The sequence below is a fragment of the Abramis brama genome, assembly GCF_963993115.1.
Source record: "Abramis brama genome assembly, chromosome: 3".
Classification (NCBI taxonomy): Eukaryota; Metazoa; Chordata; class Actinopteri; order Cypriniformes; family Leuciscidae; genus Abramis; species Abramis brama.
The window spans coordinates 24,098,789-24,118,088 of record NC_139965.1 but is presented as its reverse complement, the minus strand read 5'-3'; the positions used below and the strand labels follow the sequence as shown (position 1 = coordinate 24,118,088).

Genomic DNA, 19,300 nt, shown 5'->3' with positions numbered 1-19,300 from the left:
CATGCGTGGCTTAAAGATGAAAACAAGGTATATGACCGAGTCAAGGAACAGTGCATTCTTCTAATTTTACCACGGCTAATGGTGCTCAGTTTATGTGTCGATTATATGGAGTGTGTGTACGTTGATGCGGTTTAATAAGGATCAGATGTTAAAGGCCGACAGATTCATGTGTGCGATAAGGATCCTGGAAAATGTAAAATGTAAATGGACTGGAATAATCCAAGCCAGACTGAATAATGCAGACAGTCAAAGTAAGGGAGGAAAGGTATGAAAAGAAGCTGTGGAAGAGGGTAAAGAGTCGAGGAAGACGGAAAGGAAAGGGAGGAAAAGACAGTTGGAGGAGGGGAAAGAGGGAAAGTCTTTGTGAAAGGGGCAGATGGCAGAGGACATTTCTCTACTGAATGGGATTCCTCCTGCCACTGATGAAATATACAACACTTATTTACAACTGATCAAGTCTGTCTGTGTCCACTCCCTTTGTCAATGCCTTTTTAGGTCTCTTGCTCGTCCACAGCGCACAGGGTTAAAAGACAGGATGCTTGATTTACAAACATCCTGGGAAGGCAAGAATAAAAGGGCAAAACACTGTGTGACGGAGTCAGACATGCCGAGAAATGTTAGCTACATGTGCGCTGGGACAGGGAAATGCAGTTCAGTGCAAAGTAAAACAACACTACTGGACATTAATTTGTACCATATTACGCAGCGCCTGACAAATTAATCCCATTTAATCTGCTGTCTCTAGGGGAGCTAACCGATCAATTGAGAATTTCTGCGCTGATCAGAACCAGGCTATAAACATGCAAACTTAAACAAATGGCTGTTGTGTGTTTGAGTTTCACCGTGGCAGTCTCAGACCCGTGACGAAATGCTTCCTCCAGCTTGACCATGTGACTTTGGTCGGCTCCACTGAGGCAGTTTTCCATTAACATGAGCAGATCAGTCTTTCTTCACAGTGAGGAAGGCAATGCTACATTTCTGCAACCATATGATCCATGAAATAGCTACAGACTAAAAACCTGAAAGTGCAGGGAAGAGAGCGATCTGAAATATCAATGCCAAAACCCCCCAGAAATAAAGATTTAGGAAAGCATGCTGCCATCAAGAAATATTCAGTTTAGAAGCACAAATACAAATAGAGAGAGAATACAAAAAAAAGTGGATGAACTTTAAATGAAAGCAATTTTACAACCGAATGGGTCTATAACTTAATTAAAATGCTCTTGAACTATTGATCACTGTTCATTGCAAAACTGCTGATCTCTGGCTGGAAGTTCAAATTGATGCTATGCAGTGTGGTTTCAGAGCAAGAAGAAACACGTTTGACGTTAAGCAGAAAAAGTTAAAACCTTAGTAAGAAAGACATGAAAATCATATAGTTGGCAAGTTAGTCTCTATAAAACCACACAACCTAATGTTTGTCAAATTATAGAATAAACCCTGCAATTGTCATATGACATGAATGATCATTGTGTTTTTCAAAATGTATACAATTATGATCCAAACGTTTAATGGAAACAAAACTACTTGAGCGATATTTTCTGTTTTCTAGTGTTGTAATAGTAATGCGAAAAGATGCATAGCATGCTAAACTAATTTTCTAATGCCTATTGTAAAAAATCTAATTTAATATATTAAATTACTAACTAAAATTTCCATTAACCATATGATAGCTGATTTGATTAAAAAATTCACCATTTTGTGTACATAACACCTTTGTAAAATAAAAAAAACACAGCTACCATCCGTTTTCTTTTCAGTGTCACTGAAGGTGATAAAACCACAATTGATCTGTTCATCACAGGTTATTCATAGCTGTATGCAAAGATAACATCTGACTCATCACTGACAGAGTTCAAGGGTGTTTTTAAGTCATCAGCTCGACAAAACATCAATCACTTGCTGATTCAACCAAATGAGCTCTTTCTTGTTTGCTCAAATGAGAGGGGGAAAACAAATCATGTTTCTTCAGAAACAGTCTTTTAGTAGGCCTGTTCAGAGATCTATATGGTCTTCAATCCATTTCTAGTCAAATTTCCCACTATAAATCTTCCCGTCCTCAATCTCATTGCCAAAATTTCTCTTTGACCTCGCCTCTACTTCTTTCATGTTATCTGTATCATTTCCCACATTACGCCCATAAAAGCCAATTTCATGGTTTAATGAATTGATGCGGCATTTGTTTTCAGATCTCACCACAGAGTCATTTTGAGGTGACACTTTCATTTTTAATTCATGGCTTCATTACAAATGGCTGTGAGCCAGTGTGTTAATAATCATATAGCCTAGTCTATCCCTTTGCTCCACCTAAACAGCATTCACACTATCTGAAGGTGTATTGCTCTTTTCTAACCTTCAGTGGTTAGGTTACCCTTTAATATACTTGATTTTACTTATTTGATCAAATAAACGCTGACTGCTTCAAAACTTATTTCAGCAAATTCATAAATTCAAACAAATAACAGTTTAGTGCCAAGTGCAAGTCATAAGGTCAGAAACATACTCTATGCAAGTATGCAAACAAAAACAACAGTCAGAACTTAAGAGGGGTGCCAGAGTTACCCACAAATGTCCATGCCATTAAACCAGTTAATCTTTAAACAGATAGCTATAAACATGTCAATAGTTTAAAAACCTTTAACGCCCTCAGCAAGCTTCTCTTCAGTTAACCTGACCAAAAGAACACATTAGTGCTAATGCAATGGTTCTCAACCAAAGACATTTCTTATTATTTGGTTATTTTTTATAAACAATATGCATCTTTCTTGTAATGCCAAGCTCTAAAATATTTTATTGGGTAGAAATTGTGTGAGGCGGGGCCTTCAAATATTGTTGTCTACAACTGTGTGTGTGTGTGTGTTGGCTTGAAGTTTGAGATCCACAGTGACTGCGCTAATGCCAGCTATAGAGCCCCTTGCTTCAATACTGAGAATTGCGCTAAGCTTTAACCTTCTTTGCCAACCAAAAATCCAAGCAAAAGCTAAAAGCCAATACTCTCCATCTAGCCATTAAATGCCCTTTCCTATAATGAATGTGCCTCCAAAAGATGGCCAGCCAGTTTTACATGTCCTAAATATATATCAGTGGTGGACACTTGTAAGTAAAAATTCCTATAAACTACTAGCTGCCAGTTCATCAATTTGCTCTGAACAAAAAGACTATTGAGTGTCACAGAGTGTGAGATTGTGGCTGGCACAGATGCAGTCATGCTCTTAATAGCAAATTTCCTCATGATTCATGTGATTGTGAAACAAAGCAGAGATCTGGACAGCTCTAAAGGGGTCTGGATGTGAATTGCTCCCATTAGAATATGTGTTCTGCAGCAAGACAGGGAATGTAGACAAGAACTCTACAGTCAAACATTCAAAATCATTTCCTCACCAATCATTGTTGCTGCAACGTCTTTGATGAACCTGGGTTTACATAAACGAGCAAATAAGTTTTTGAAGAAAGCAGGTGAGTTAAGAAATTGAGAAGGGGTCGTAACGCTACAGAAGAAACCGCTTTTTCAGTTTAATTTCATAGCACAGCGTGTTTTTCAGTTTTGGTTTCTCTCTACATATGACATATGATTCAATTTAACATTCAGCTTTGAAAGCAAGCAAGCAAAACATTTTAAACTTTAGCATGCATTTTCAGCGGTAAAAACATGCAGTAAACAAAGCTTTGCATGGAACCCATGGATTACAAAAACTAGACCCAAACTCCTCTTTCAGAATTAAACAAAATGCCCCTGATGTTCTCTAGTGTTTACAGAACTTTGTCACAATGCAAACATACAAACAAGTCCAAACCACTGAAGCGGCACTAGACCAGACTTACCAACATAAGCAAACTTAAGCAGATAAATCTCAGTGGTGATTAAGGGGTTTGACTTTGAAGCCAATTTTACCATTTTAGAGTCCAGTGTGCAATGCTGCCTTAGCAGGACATGTGCAAATTCACAGGAAAACTGCCATCAGCAGTATTACAACAGAACTGAACAGAGGTATTCATACTTTCATAGCATATCATAGCATAGAATATAATCTCCAAAACCGGATTTCAATAATGTATTCAATTAAAAATAAAATCTGACAAGAACCTATAGCCTAATTTATACCTAAAAACAAACCTGTATTTTTCATCCTGATTTAACAAATTCACTTTCTTAATGAAATGAAATAAAAACCAGCACTCACCAGACTGGTGATTTCCACAGTGAACTCCCAGAAATAATTAAGTTGTCGCAAGAAAGATCAGTTTTTCCTCCTGTGTTTGTCTTTTTCTAATAAATGTAAAGGAAAACTGTATACGGCCCCACCCGACAAATATCTGTTTTACTATGGCTCTGCTTGACTAGTGTGGTGGTGACCAATAAGACCATATCAAAAGGCCTGTAGGAAACCACCTTTGCAGTAGGGGTGTGCAATATATTGTCGACGATAATATCGTAATTGTTGTTTTAACGATGTGCAATTTGACATTGAGTATGTCCCTCGCTTTTCAAAAACCAAACAAAGACACACCTAGAGAGAGTGCATATACATTGCATTACATTACATGTATACAACTTTCACGCTATGATGGTTAAACTTTGCAATTAATCCATGAATTACATGTGCTCCACATCGGGGGGCAGCTGGCCCGTACGGATCACGGATCAACTATGAGTCTACGACCCCTGTACTTGACATCGCATATCCTGCGATGATGTGACTATTGCGGATGCGCACATTGCGATATTGATGCTAAAACAATATATCGTGCAGCCCTAGTTCAAATGTAATCATTTCACATAATAAATTATGCATTAATTAGGCAAGAAAAAATGCCTTTATGGTAAAAATGCAGATAAAAAGGTAAAAATCAATTTAAACTTATTGGAAATTTTTATTTCTGTCACTGCTGCTAACTAACCAACACCGCACAAAATATGAAGAATAACAAAAACTTCAGGAGTCAGCTGTCCACGGCAGTCCTAAGCCTGCCAAGTTACCAGCACAGTACCACTAAGCAAAACATCACTTATTCATCGTTATCGACAAAATCCCAGAAAATATCGAGATATCATTTTTTGTCAATGCCGCACACCCTTACTGTGCAGGCCCTGGTGTGTGCCTTGGTTGGAACACTTTAAGACAAGTTCCTAGTTCCACTATGATATTTCTTTCCAAAGTAATCTCATATAAGGCATCATTATATTCAGGGGTGCACGTAACTTTTTTGGTCTGGTTCTCAAGAGAGCACCTGGAGATGCTGCTAGGTACTTACACTACGCGACACACTTTTCCTACAAGCTGTCGTCATCACTTTCCTCCTGACTGCTTTCCTCATCTTCTTTTCTCTCGAACATGGTAGATGATGATGATGATGATGATGATGATGATGATGATGATGTTTTTATTTTATTAACATTAACGACACAGACAACAGCAGATATATTAGGATGCTGTCACTTTAAGACTGAATGGACGGACTGAATATACTGACATGACAAATACTGAGTATTTTGACATCATTTTATGTGTATGTGTCCATTCAAGCACAAGTAAACGCAAAAGAGGAATCAATTCAGTGTTCGAGGGCTGTCTGAAACACGCTTCTCTCTCTTGCACAGATAACAGCACGCGAGTCCCAATTTACGCCTCTTCTTCTGCGTTTAAAATCGTTTGAAGTTGTAAATTGGCAAGAAAAAACACGTCCAAATGATAAACTTTTACTCTGTGATGGTAAAACTGAGCAGTTAATCCACGAATCACATGCGTGCCGAACCATGGGGCCTGGTCCGTACGGATCAACTGCGATCCGTTGCACCTCTAATTAATGAACACATTTATCATCATGATTGCTATCTTAGCCTACCAGAGATAGAGCAAAATCCTACTCCAGTAAGTAAACATGTCCCTGTCCCCAAAATTGTTGGTACTCAAAAGCACTTCGCTCCACGTTTTCTGGTGCGCATCATTTATTTTTACCACATATGCGCACCCCTGATTATATTAGCTCTCAATCATCAACCTTGTCCACAATGATTAATCCCATCATATATTGACTCCTCTCAGTGTCAACAGAAAACTCCAGGTCTCCACGATTCCAGGTTTCAGGTATCAGTCTAGTTTAGGACACACTGTGCATTCCTGAACAATGACTCAATGACAAATGCATATATACATAGCACTCAAACCCACACACATATACTGGAGTACCTTAGTAACACACCAAAGAAAACATCCAGCTACATGACCACGCTGATCAGTGGTTTTAACAGCAAAGCAGATCCTCATGTTCTCTACAGTTTTCAAAACACTAAACTAAAAGTGAAGTGAAATATTCATTTCCAAAAACTCCCTGGGCACAACTTCTATGAAACAGCTTCAGGCAAAGTATTATGGAGATTGAGAGTGATCTTTTCATGGCATATACTAAAAGTAGATCAAACTACTCTACACAAGTCAGAAGAAATTCCTCACTCCAGAATGAAAAATCGGCTACCTTAATGAAACCATCAAACACAATTTGAGTAATGAATCGGATCCCTCAGACTACAAAGACATTTGTCAAGACCATGACTGAACATATAAGTGTAAGACTGGTTTGGGTGATCAAACGCTACGGAGCCCATAAGACAAAAACGGCAGTGAAATCTCAACTGAGCTCCATCTGAGAGCTGGAAGGGCCCAATTAAAAAAGTCAAAACACAGTCAAAGGAATGTGTCTGGTGAGCAGGATACTGTGGCAACACACACACAAACACACACACACACACACACACACACACTTTAATCTTGAGAGGGAATTTAAATGTTAATCACAGGAACATCAGAAAGATATTTTTTTGCAGATCGCATGAAGCTGAGATAAATGTCTTGTAAAATAACTTAAAACCAAATTGCAGCAGAAGTAATTATGCAATCAGGCAATTACTCAAATCTTCTGATGATCTCCATGGTGGTCTGCAAAAATCCTAACTGAATGAAGCAACAAGGGCTGGGCAATACGAATATTGGATATAACAGAATATTAGAGATAAAATTGCAATATATTTGCTGACGAATTTCGCTATAAAGTAAAACATTTTGCTTATAAAGACAGCAAGTCAATTTCATTCCCCTTTTTTATCTCATGACCATGACAGCAGATGGGCGGCTCCTTTCAAACGCTTCCGTGCATATTTGTGTGAGCTCTCTGTGAAGCATTGTCATACTGGCAGTGTACTAAACATACAAATGCACAATCGGTAAGCAATAATCCTAATTTGGCTAGCACCCCAGAATGTCACTTAATAAATATTCATGAGCCAGGCTGATAAGGTTTATAAATGTGCCCCCTGTTGCATGCCACACTTCTAAATGCAGACTGATGAGGACACCGTGCATCTAGACTAATTAACACATGAGGCTTAGATCCTGTCCTTGGGCTAAACTTGTTACATTCCGGCAGTGCAAGTGCTAAAGCTGATGTGATGGACACAGAGAACACCATAATTAGACTGAGCTGACAGTTAACTGGACTGACGAGTGATTTACATTCGACACAGTAAGCTGGCTATTGATTTTGAGCCATAAGTCACTTCTAACTACAGTACATATGTCTTACTGCTACTGCTTGGAAATAGCCTCCATATTATATATGGTATGTTGGCTATGCATACACCAAATTCTTTACTACAACTACTACTGCAGAAGAAAGTCAGTAATGTTTAGAATCACATGAGAGCGAGTAAATGATGACAGAATTCTTTTAACACAGGATGAAGTCAAGTTGCAAAGCTGGTGGCTTTCTGGTGATCTGCACCAGTGTCAGTTGGCCATTACTTATTCAAAAGGATAGATCTGCCTCAGAATGAGGGCATGAGAGAGGTGATATCATTTATCTGCTTACTCTAGCAGAAAAACTGCTGAGGTCTATGCATATGTCTACGATCCATATTCAAAGCAGACAAAGTGCTGTTTAGGGTGTGTTCACACTTGGCAGGTTTGGTTAGACTAAAACTAACTCTAGTGCGATTGCTCTGTTAGTGTATAGTTCCTTTTCATAAGTGTCTCAGTCTGCTTCCAAACAAACTTTGGTGCAGTTTGACTGAAATATAAATGCAACATGGACCAAAGACATCTAAACGAACCAAAAACAGGATGTGATGTCAAAAGGACAAAATGCGCAACCATACCTGGTTCTTCTCGTTATAGGAGTTATGTTGCCTACAGTTCGGTACAGCTGTCAGAACCACAATCTCCTGCAGTCAGAGTCGCAGCACTGTGCAGCAAGAGTAGATTTTACTTATCACATGATGAGAGTTAAGAGAGATGGTGAAGGATTTGGTGTGCAACAGATCCTGAGCATCATTGATTCATTATCTTGTAAAATATGCAGTACTGCCACTTCCAAAACACAGAGTATGCATGATTGTGAATTCAAAGTGAAAAGCGAGAGCGTGATTTCAATACACTGCATATTGATAGCGGCTCCCTGATGCCCACAAGTTATTTACAATATCTCCTCAGCTGGTGTTATCGGTAATACCAGTGTTGTCTATTTGTCTAAAATTTCCTCATCGTGACATCCCTAGACTAATGTCTCATTTTCTAATAACCAAGAGAACCGAAATACAAGTGTGAACACACCCTTAAAGGGATAGTTCAACCAAAAGTGGAAATTCTGTCTTCATTTGCTCACCCTCATGTCATTCCAAACCTGTATGACTGACTTTTTTCAATGGAACACAGAAGAAGATATTTTGAGTAATGTTGGTACCTTTGACTTCTATTGTATGGATAAAATATCATCTTTCATGTTTAAATCGAAGGAAGTAAGTCATATAGGTTCAGAACAACATGAGGGTGAGTAAATGAAGACAGAATTTTCCTTTTTGGTTGAACTATCCATTTAACCTCTAAGCTTAGGAATGTGCTTAAGTCATACTGATTCAGAAGTATGTATTTGTGCTTTGAGCTTTCAAGGGTATTATTTCAAGGTGAATAGAAATAGAGCTAAATTAGGTACCAATTTTTTGAACCAATACATAACAGATGTTTTATTCTACAACATCTTGGTCTGAAGCAGCTCTGTCAACCCGCCTGAACCCTCATGTGGAGTCAAAGACTCTGGATTCAAAAAGGAGTTTAGACACAAAAGTTTATTTTTGACCTCTCTTACGGTTTCAAACTCGTGAAACAAACTGACAAACAACTGACACTCACAGCAACGCAGAGGGATTATAAAGGTCATCTGTTTGGGTCCAAGTCATTTCTTTGGTGGGACAGTGCAACTTAAGGCTGAGGATGAGACGGTCTACGGTCCCACAGACAGACTCCTTGTGTTCCCCAGCTCTAATGAGGATCAGATGAGGAACATGATACAGCACAGCAGCACAACCACACACACACACAACATAAAAAGACTCCACTTGACGCCTGTGGTCGGTAAAGATCTAATAATACCTTCAAATCTGTTATATATTGCATGATCTATAAATATTGTAATGCTTTACAGAATTTTTTAACTGCTATTTAGGTCATTTAAATAAGGATAGTATGGAGGTATATTAACTTGCACGTTTCTTAATAATCATCCAACCAATGAAGAGAGCTCTGGCTATGAATGGAGAAACAAAAGAGACTAAATCATCTAAATCAGTCAGTGGTTCAGCCAGAGAACACAAAAGCCATCAGGAGAACCCATCCGCCAGAAAGAAAACAAACACCCCTATTTCTCTCACATACTTTCCTTTGATTAAAGAACAGAGCGCTATAAACACGGTCATAATGTATGTTAATTTCAGACAGAAGGAACACATTGTTTCTAGCTGCTTTGGTGTTTAAATATACAAAGTGGAAAATGAAAAAAACATAAGGCAGACTGTTTGACCGACCAATCAGATTAATTGTTCAGGCAAAGCAGCAGGTTGGAGGTCACATCACAATTTGCAATGGAAAGTTTATGGCGGTAAAACCATCAAAACAGACTCAACATTTGAGCACATAAGCAAAGTCCATCAACTTCTGACAACACATCCTAGGAAATGGAACAACATGAGAGTATATATGACAGTATTTTCATTTTTGGGTGAACTATCCCTTTAAAATATTCCATCTTGCATCTTTGTCTATAAAGATGTTTAGAATGTAGGACAGGAACTTTAATTAAACATAGGTTAGGCATGTAAATGCAATTTGCCAGTCAACTTAAAAAGAATCCAGACTCATGTCTGTACGCCGACATGACTAATCAACAACGACTGTTACTGCATCTGTGACTAACCATAAAAGCACTGTAAATATCTCAGCTAATAGCCTAACAGAGACCAGAGAGTGTGATGTGCGTTCCCAAGAGGAAAAGTTTTATCACCAAGTTTCCAAGCCTTTAAAAAAAATACTCATTCCATTGAGCTACAGAGAAAAATACAACTTTGTCTTTTTGAATCTCACATGATAGTTAACATAAATCATCTTCCGTGAGGTCCAGTTCAGTGGGAATCACAATCGAAGTGCCTTACTGCCAAGCAAACGCAGCAGTGATCTCAATGGACAGCTGGCTTTAAACCAATCAAACTCAAAGCAACTGAAAAGAAATATGAAGACACATTGGGGACTTTAGGATGATTGTATCTAAAGGAACGCTACTCCTAATACAACTATTAAAGTTAGGGCTGACGCCAACACAAAATAAAGCCTTGTCATGGTTTTCTCATCTATGCTCAGCGGTACAACGGAACAATAAAAAAAGTGATCTAACATTTATGAGCGTGTGCAATATCTGCCAGTCCCATGCCAGATATTGTCCAGTCAAGGCCGAAGCTTTCAAACCCCTCTTAAAGAATGATGATAATCATACTCAATATCTGGAAAAATATTAAAGAATGTCTGCAAGATGCATGGTCTGAGTTCTGATTTGATCTTAAAAAAATAATAAAAAAAAACCATTGTGTTGTTCCAAATCTGTATGATTTTGAAGAACGTTTCAACAGTTTTTTTTTTTCTTTCTTCTGTGGAAAACAAAGGAGGATATTTTGAAAAAATGTCCATGTAATGAAAGTTAATAGGGTCCAGTGTTGTTTCGGACCTCACTGACTCTGACATTTTTTTAAATATCTTCCTTTGTGTTCCACAGAAGAAAGTCAGTCAGAGATTTTTTGGGTGGAATTTTTACAGTGGCCTGTAAGGTTTGGACAATATTTTATCGAGACACATCCAAATTCTTTAGCTTAACAGTCTTTGAGGGGCCCGATTGAATGAAGAGCAAGCAGCAAATCTCCAGGCTTGTGTGGACTCAGAGAGGGGCCTCTCTAATAACCACTCATATCATAGACTGTGTGCCACAGCCCTTCCCTCTCAAAGCCACAGACCACTGCTATGGTGCATCTGGCAGACTGCTTATGGGCCTGGGGTGCAAGCTAATTGGCCACAGGAAGGCACAGAATATCCAATGATGTAGTGCATTTATTCCCAGTTGGACTGGCCCCTGCTGCAGGGCCAAAAGGTGACTTATAAGCACTCTGAAGCTGGCCTGAACAGTTGTTTCTACAGTAAGGAGAGTAAGGGGGGGTCGTCAAGGGCCCCTGAGACAACATCCTTTCCACTCTAACCCCATTCTATCAGACTTCCTTCCTCGAGCTACTTCAAAATGCCAAAGATCTTTATCAAGAATGCCTGCGATACAACACACAGATTCAGGTAAACGACAGCAATCAAAAAATACAATCACTTTACTTTTTTTGTCCCATTAACATGAATTTAAAGGTCTCATTGAGAACTTGAAACCGATGAATGTGTGAGGAGCTGCGTGTAAAACAAATGAAAACTATGAACTACGGGCTTAACTTTAGCACTGAGGTCACTCACCACCAAAATATACAGTCCAGAGACACAGCTGGAGAAGTGACAAAAGAACAGGAACTTTAGAACAAAAAAAGGCTGAAAAAAACATTAGCTGTGCGCAAATACAGCATGCTTGCCCAGTGCTTATCTGAATAGCTTGCAGACTGATGCAGAATCAGTGGATATTGCATTATGTCAAGACGTCACCAGTGATATGGAGCTTTAATGAGGGAAGAATATTGGTGAAATTAACTCGAGTGCTAGTTCATAACAGGACACAACACTCTTCATGCATGAATGAGGAAATTCTGAATAGAACATTTATTCTCCACACACATAAATTAGGGTGGGGAAAAAAAGAAAGAAAAATAGAGAGTCCAGGTATCTGGCGACAATATGTGAGAATGCAGTGTTTCTTATCGGAGATTCTAATCCAAACCCCATGTATCAAATTTAGAGCTGACAGAACTTATCCTCCCATTCCATGGATATTGAATACTAAAGCCAGTCACTTCCAAGTGAAAAGCCAATTCTAAGGCTCTTTCCTTTAATTAATCCACATTATTTGGAGTTATTCGTATGAGAAAAAAAAAAAAAAAACATCAATCACTGTGGAACAGATTTAACCGCAAATGTAGGAGACAAATCATTCATAGATGTTTTTGGCTAAATGCTTATTTTAACTAAATGAAGCTGCAGACAATGAATAAGTCCAATGTTGGAAAAACCCATTCAAAAAAATTTGGTGTGCAATTTGACCACATCCAGAATCCTGATATCATAATGAAGAAAAAAATAATAATAGAATACATATTTTTTTAAAGGCTTCACTGCCTATAATGTTGCGACTCCCCAAAAATATACATGAATTAATTGGAAATATACATAAATATTTCACAAATATGTAAAGTATACTTCACTTTTTGGAAATAATACATACTACCACATTAACTTGTTTTTTCAGGCCTTTAGAGCAAAGGCAAGCCCATGCTGCCAATTAAAACTGACTTAGCAAAGCAGATGTTTTCCAACCATTAAACTTTCAAAAGTGCTAATCATGCATTGTGTCTGCTGCCTCTGCAGGTAGAATGAGCGTCAATTTAAATCAAAGACACAAAAAAAGTGCAGCAGAAGTGTAAAAAATCATCTTGACTTTCACAAACTTTTTAGGCTTCAACAGCACAATTGTACTAATCACACAAAACCACAGTGCATCACAGAAATGCTAATCATGAGCTTGGCTGCCACTTCCAATTAGGAGCTTCCACAAAGATCAATCCTGACCCTCAACTCGACTTTATAAAACAGCCACAGTATGTGAAACTTTATCTGATGCTAAGGACTGTCAAGAGACCGCATAAAAGTTCTGCGGTCACACAGACCTCAGAGTTGGCCGTAATTATCACGGTGGGGGGGTGAGGTACCTCAGGAGGGCTGTCAGATCGTAGGACAATAAGCTCTACTTCGAAGACCGCATTTCAGTTTCCTGTGGATCTGCTATGAAGGAGTTTGTATTTCACATTCAGAGATTAATCAATCATTTAGGAGGACCAGATTTTCTGTAGCCATTTAATTCTGTCAAGACACATCCCTGAACTGTGTGAAACAGAAACATTTCAGTCAGAGCCTGCGTTCCAAAACTATCACAACCGATTACAGCTCATGAAAGAGAGAGGTCTGGGAACCAGGAAAAAAAAAGAGCGAGGGGATTTTAAAAGTGAGGTTAGGGGATGGGTGTGGACCACCAGAATGCTTGTAACAGGCAATGACTGTAAGTACACTGTCAATTCAGCATGCAAGCTAGAGAAGCTGTGTCTCTGCGAAAGCTCTTAGACAAAGAAAACCTGACCATAGCATAAAAATAATACAAAATATTTTACCATAAATAAAGAAAACCACCAGTTTGAATTAGCAACCCTACGTGAAAAAGTACTGCTCTTGAAACAAAAACAAGGATGTGGTTTTCGCACGCGAGCTTAGACAATTAGCAGCTTCTCACGATCAAAAAGCAAACAGGAGCACGTACACGAAACCCTATATGAAAATCCCTACCACTCTCTTTCTCAGTCTACGTGCAGCCTGCAAGCAGATGGGTCCGAGTCGTCTGAAAATGCGAGGTCACCATAGCAACCACTCACATACATTTGGTCTCTTTTCAGTGAAATGATATGCAGAAGGGGCAATAGTGCTTTTTCACCTTCCATCTGTCTGGCTAGCTGCCTCCATGTTTGGTGCACTAGCACTACCATCAGTGAAGCGAATTCCTTGAGAAGGAGGGAGGCTCGGTGGCTTACGGAGGTATTTCACAAAGCAATCCACCATCTGCTGACCACTGCCAGGTTGACAGTTGAAAGGGAGGGGGAGTCTGGCAGGTCTGACCTCCAGACCAAAACAAGATGTGTAATTAAATCAAGATGATGAAGGCCATCGACACACCTGTATACAGAAAGATCTCCATTATACACAAGCACTGCCGGTTTTCTGTGCTGTTTTGATCTTAAAGAAATAGCTCACCCAAAATGACAATTATGCCATTACTTATTAATGCTCGTGTTGTTTCAAACTTACCTGCTGTTATTTTTCAGTGAAACATTCAACAGGGATGCACAATACTGTGTAATGGTACCATAATGATTATTGCCGATATTGGATATTTAATTGGTGCTCATTTTCCTCATTTTTACATTTAGATTACCTTTGCTGTCATCTAATGTTCACTTAAGAGTCTTTTGTAAATCATTAGCAAGTGTAAAATGAATATATATATTTTTTTCATTATGTACATTATAATACTGTGATGCATAAATTCACTTGTAGCATTTAAAATGATTGATTTAAAAAACATTTTTTAATTTTATTTAGACAAAATAGCATGAAGAATATAACATAGCAATTCATCTGTTAAGAACCAAGAATGACAAAGATATATATATAAAATAGTCCACACAACATGTGTGTTGAATCCAGAGTAAAAGATTGAAATTTAAGTCACTATTTAGATTCAATTGCTTGTTTATGAATCACTGATCCTGTCACAGCAGTTGTAGCCTTAACAACTCACTGGAGGGGAACACTGTCATTGAATAATGACAAAAATCTGTTCCTCACACAAAGCTATCATATAGACCAGTAATATAAAAAATATTAGAAAATACAACATGGACTACTTTTATGGTGCTTTTAAGTGTAAATTCTTGGAGCTTAACAGCTGTGATCACTAGAAACTGGCCTTGTGTGATAAATATCTGTTTAAAGATTATCTAAAATATTAAATTATTTGTTTCAAAGAAGAAAGTAATGCAGGTTTGGAATGATAAAAACAATGATAAAATGTTAATTTTCCGTGAACTATTCTGAAGAAAATCCGAAGACACAGGAAGACAGAGGGACATTTTATGCACCAAGCCCAACGTCCTTGGAACTGACAAACTATATTCAAACTCAATCTGGTCCTGACAACATAACTGGTCATTGCGATTGCAGTTGGGATGGTTGTGGTTAGGGTGGCCACAGGGCCAGGCTCAGTGTGGCCTTGACTGTTCCTCTTTTAATGCAGTGATGCAGAGGAGGATAGAAGAAATCACTATATCTGTGGGTGACCAGAGTGCTCCAGATGTGGGATTCAAGAACATTCCTTTGAAAAAAGTTGAAACAAAAAAAACATGAAGACAGAAACAAGAGAAAAAAAAAACACAAATGTGAAACTTCGGTCCCAACCATACAATAAATGCCATGTAATTTACAAATCATCATTTCGGGTGCATGTGTGTTGCAAATCAATATTCTTGGATAACTATAAATTAGTCGGATAAACTCCTCTGACAGCTATTAGGGGATATATCACCAAAATGTATTTCTCTGTGGTCACAGATTTGCTATTTCGAGTGTGGAAAAAGTGAGCGCCGCTGTGGCTTTATTGAACTTTTGTGACCTCCAATTAACAATGTTTTTGTGTAGATGAAGCTCTGTTTTTTCTTCTTCTTTTTTTACCTGCCTCTTTTACAACTGGGCGTTAAAGGGGACAACCCAGCCCAGAGGAAAACAGATGTCATGGTCTTAAAAGCCCTATTTTCAACTGTCATTAGCCAGTTGGTGACAAAGTTATGTAGGCCTACTGTAAGTTTGAAAGAGGGGGAGAGTTGCATTATAGGCCTTAACAAACTAAATAAATGATGTATTCTTTCTGAAAAGCATACAACAACAACCGCACAAAAGTCTACATTTGAATGGCATTGATTCACTGGGTTACATGTAAGTATTTAACATGCCATACAACATGAATGAATGACTATGGCTTGCAAAGGAAGTGGACTTTGTTCCACATAGTCCAACTGTAACTTATATTGTCCATTTTAAACTTATCACTCACTTTTTTAAGATCAAATAAACAATGCATATTTAAAGTCTGATTCAAAAACAGTAATAAAAAGACTAACGACGATGAAACTTTTCTACTTCACCCTCCATAACAGTTCTTTTTCACACAGGATCTATACTACATTTCCAACGACGTGACTCAACGTAACAAGATACTGTTTGTAACAGCAACACGTCGGCTTCAAGGTAAACAGCGTAGCAATTCACGGGTAAACTGTATATTTGGGAAGTTCAGCGTGTATACAACGACGTCTGCGAGCACATTTCTATCGTTGTTGAATGTCACTCGACACCGCTGTTCGGATAATTCACAACAATACATCTTGGATCATGCCATGAACCATTAGAACGTGCACATACCTGAACAATAGGAAGAACATGCGAGGAAATCCTCCGGCGTGTTTTGCAGAATTCTGCTTTTCCACTACAATTCCCGAGTTCAAATCCACCGTGGATGTTCCAGCAGGAATTTTCCCACCGAAGGAAAGAGCAATGTGAGCGGAGGATGGAGGAAAGGGAGGGATAACAGAACAGAACGGAGGCGGCGCCTTTTCCGTCACCAAACTTCCAGCCTGGAAGCATTTTGTCAACACACCATATACAAGAACCTGCATTTTGCCAAAAAATATGTGAGAAAACTGACAGTGCCTCACAGAAATGTAACACAGTTCGTTTTACTAAAACTGCAATGAAAATGATTTACTCCTTGACATATGAAATCTAATTTGTTGAAATGGAACAGTTTATTGAAACTTAAACAAAATAAAAAAAATATATATAAATATTTAAGAAAATCAGTCCAGTAAATGTTCATCTTGAAATCTTGACATAATATAAAAGTCACTCTTTCATTTAATTTATGAAATCATTAAAGATTTGACACCAAAAAAAAAAGAAGCTGTTTACTCGCTGAAATGTATGAACTCCCAAGAGGGCCAGAGATACATGGAATATTGTGTACAAGTTTTTCAGCAAAGTTTTGATTTGTAATTGTAGAGGCCTTCATGTCAGGTGAGTTTTTTTCAGGGTTGGAGGGTCTGTCTCTGTTCTGAAAATCACCCCCTACTGGATATAGTGCGAGACAGAAGGGGTGTAAAGAGCAATGTAATTGGTAGCAGAGGGAGAAAGTCTGTCAGTGAGACTGGACTTATTTAGAGCAAGTCACAAGAGAATGGGTGGACCATACATTTTGTAGAAAGAACAGGAAACGATGCAAATTAAAGAAATTAAAGCAAAGCAAAGCAAAATTCATTCACATTGTAAGAACACATACACAGTGGTTATCTTGCTATATATGGGCACCTGTTGGGTATCAATTTGTAAACTGACAAAAGTAGCTAAATGCACCGCTATATCTAGGCCTTTACAAAAAAACAAAAACAGAATTCCTGAAAGTGACCTAAAAGAACTCTAGGGGGAGCTATATCCTCAGTAATAACAGAGCTGACAACGTCATTACCACATAAAAAATCTACAATATCTGAACACGTAGTTTTTTTCAACTGCTAACACATATTTTCAAAACTTTGCCTCTTTTTTTCTCCAAAACTTTACCCACAAATCCAAGAATTGCACACACAAAATGCAAAATGCCTCAAATCTCTTGCAAAATATCACAAACACATCTCAAAAGCAAACATTTGTCTTACGATGCAAACACCTTTGCCATAATATTATAATTTTGGATATATAATATACACATACACATTTAAAACCTAAAGCTCTTCTTTCATGAGCTCATGTATATTTCTGTACAAGATTGAAAGTAATTGGCAGAGAAATGTTGAAAAATTCACGGTAAACACGAAAGCAAGATTGAAACCAAACTATTTATTATTTGTTGTTATAAATACAGTATTAGTCCGAAAAAAACTAAACTATATAACTTGACTTTTTTCCTATTTATAGGCCAATTCTAAAGTCATGATTGGTTGGCGTAAAGTAAAGCAATGAGTGTTTGCACATGTGAGGAGTTAGTGTGAGGCACTGATGAATTAGAGAGTCATTTTGATAGGTTGTGTTTGAAAAAGGAAATCAAGATACTTCCTGGTTAGATTTTTGTGTGTTACATAGAGAATTGTGTGTTGTGGTTTGCAAAAAGTGTTTTATGAAATTGAAAACTGAGTCGAAGGCCGAGAATTACTTGTCCCGGGGCCTGTTTCAGAAAGGAGGTTAAGTGAAAACTCTGAGTATGTTAACCCTGAAATGAGGGAAACTCTGAGTTTTCTGTTTCAGAATGGGAGGTATGTTAAACCTGAGAAAGCAGAGTAAGTCAAGCCCGTTTCTGAAAGAGAGGTAACTTATACTCAGAGTCAGTTACCATGGTAACTTACTCTGTGAACCTAACCTGGTCAGGAGCAGGTTTTCTTCGGTAAACCCAGAGTTTCTTTCGGTCTCCTCCCATTTTTTAAAGAGGAAGCGGTGTTTAAACACCTTGTTCATTCTTTCAGTACCTTTTTATTAATAAAATTAATCTTTTATTAATAAATAAAAGATTGCTATTTTTACTGCTGTTTTTATTTTATTTTTATAAGATGAAGTCTATATAACTCATTAACTGGCAACTGAAAACACAGTAGTAGATTAGAGTTACATAATGTAGTTCTAAACAAATTCTACAGAATTAAACTGGCATTTACTGGAAATCACTGAACTGTGTTCATCTGTGCAAAAGAAGTTGATGGACCGTCCTCTTCCACACTCTGGGGGGGTACCTGTTTATACTTAGATTTAAACTTAGATTCTATAGGCTACTCCACATAAAAATGTGAAAAAATGTGAATGTGTAGATTGTTTGATGTGTAGACACATAATATTAACATTACCTCTGTAGGCCTCTCTGTGGCAGCAGAAACTCTTTATCCCCATGTGATGAGCATTTGGTTGAGTACACTTTATAACACTATTTGTCATAATTTCTGGTGTATTGATAGGCTACTTACAACTGCCTGGGGTTCTGTTGGGACAGGAGGCTCCATAAGACAGATATTACCATCAGAATCTATTGGGACCAACAAAAATCCTGACCCAAAGTAAAATATATGGAAATATAAAAAAATAGCCTATATAAAAAATAACACATATGTAAACCTCTTACATTTTATGAAGGCCCTTGGATCTTTGGGACT

The 19,300-nt window shown here is 38.0% G+C and overlaps 1 protein-coding gene across 3 annotated transcripts in view; it reads right to left on the bottom strand.

The window, feature by feature from the left end:
- ccdc102a (coiled-coil domain containing 102A) overlaps positions 1–16,757 on the bottom strand; it is a 58,510-nt gene extending 41,753 nt beyond the window's left edge. Inside the window, exons 1-2 of one of the 3 annotated variants that reach the window (XM_084107798.1) lie at positions 13,993–14,585; positions 9,180–9,308 (exon numbers count right to left, since the gene is read on the bottom strand). The gene's annotated coding sequence lies outside the window, so the exon portion shown is untranslated. Of the gene's footprint in view, positions 1–9,179; positions 9,309–13,992; positions 14,586–16,532 lie in introns of those variants that run through there. The other 2 variants (XM_084107796.1, XM_084107797.1) reach the window with 2 other exon arrangements.
- Between the last annotated feature and the right edge of the window lie 2,543 nt (positions 16,758–19,300).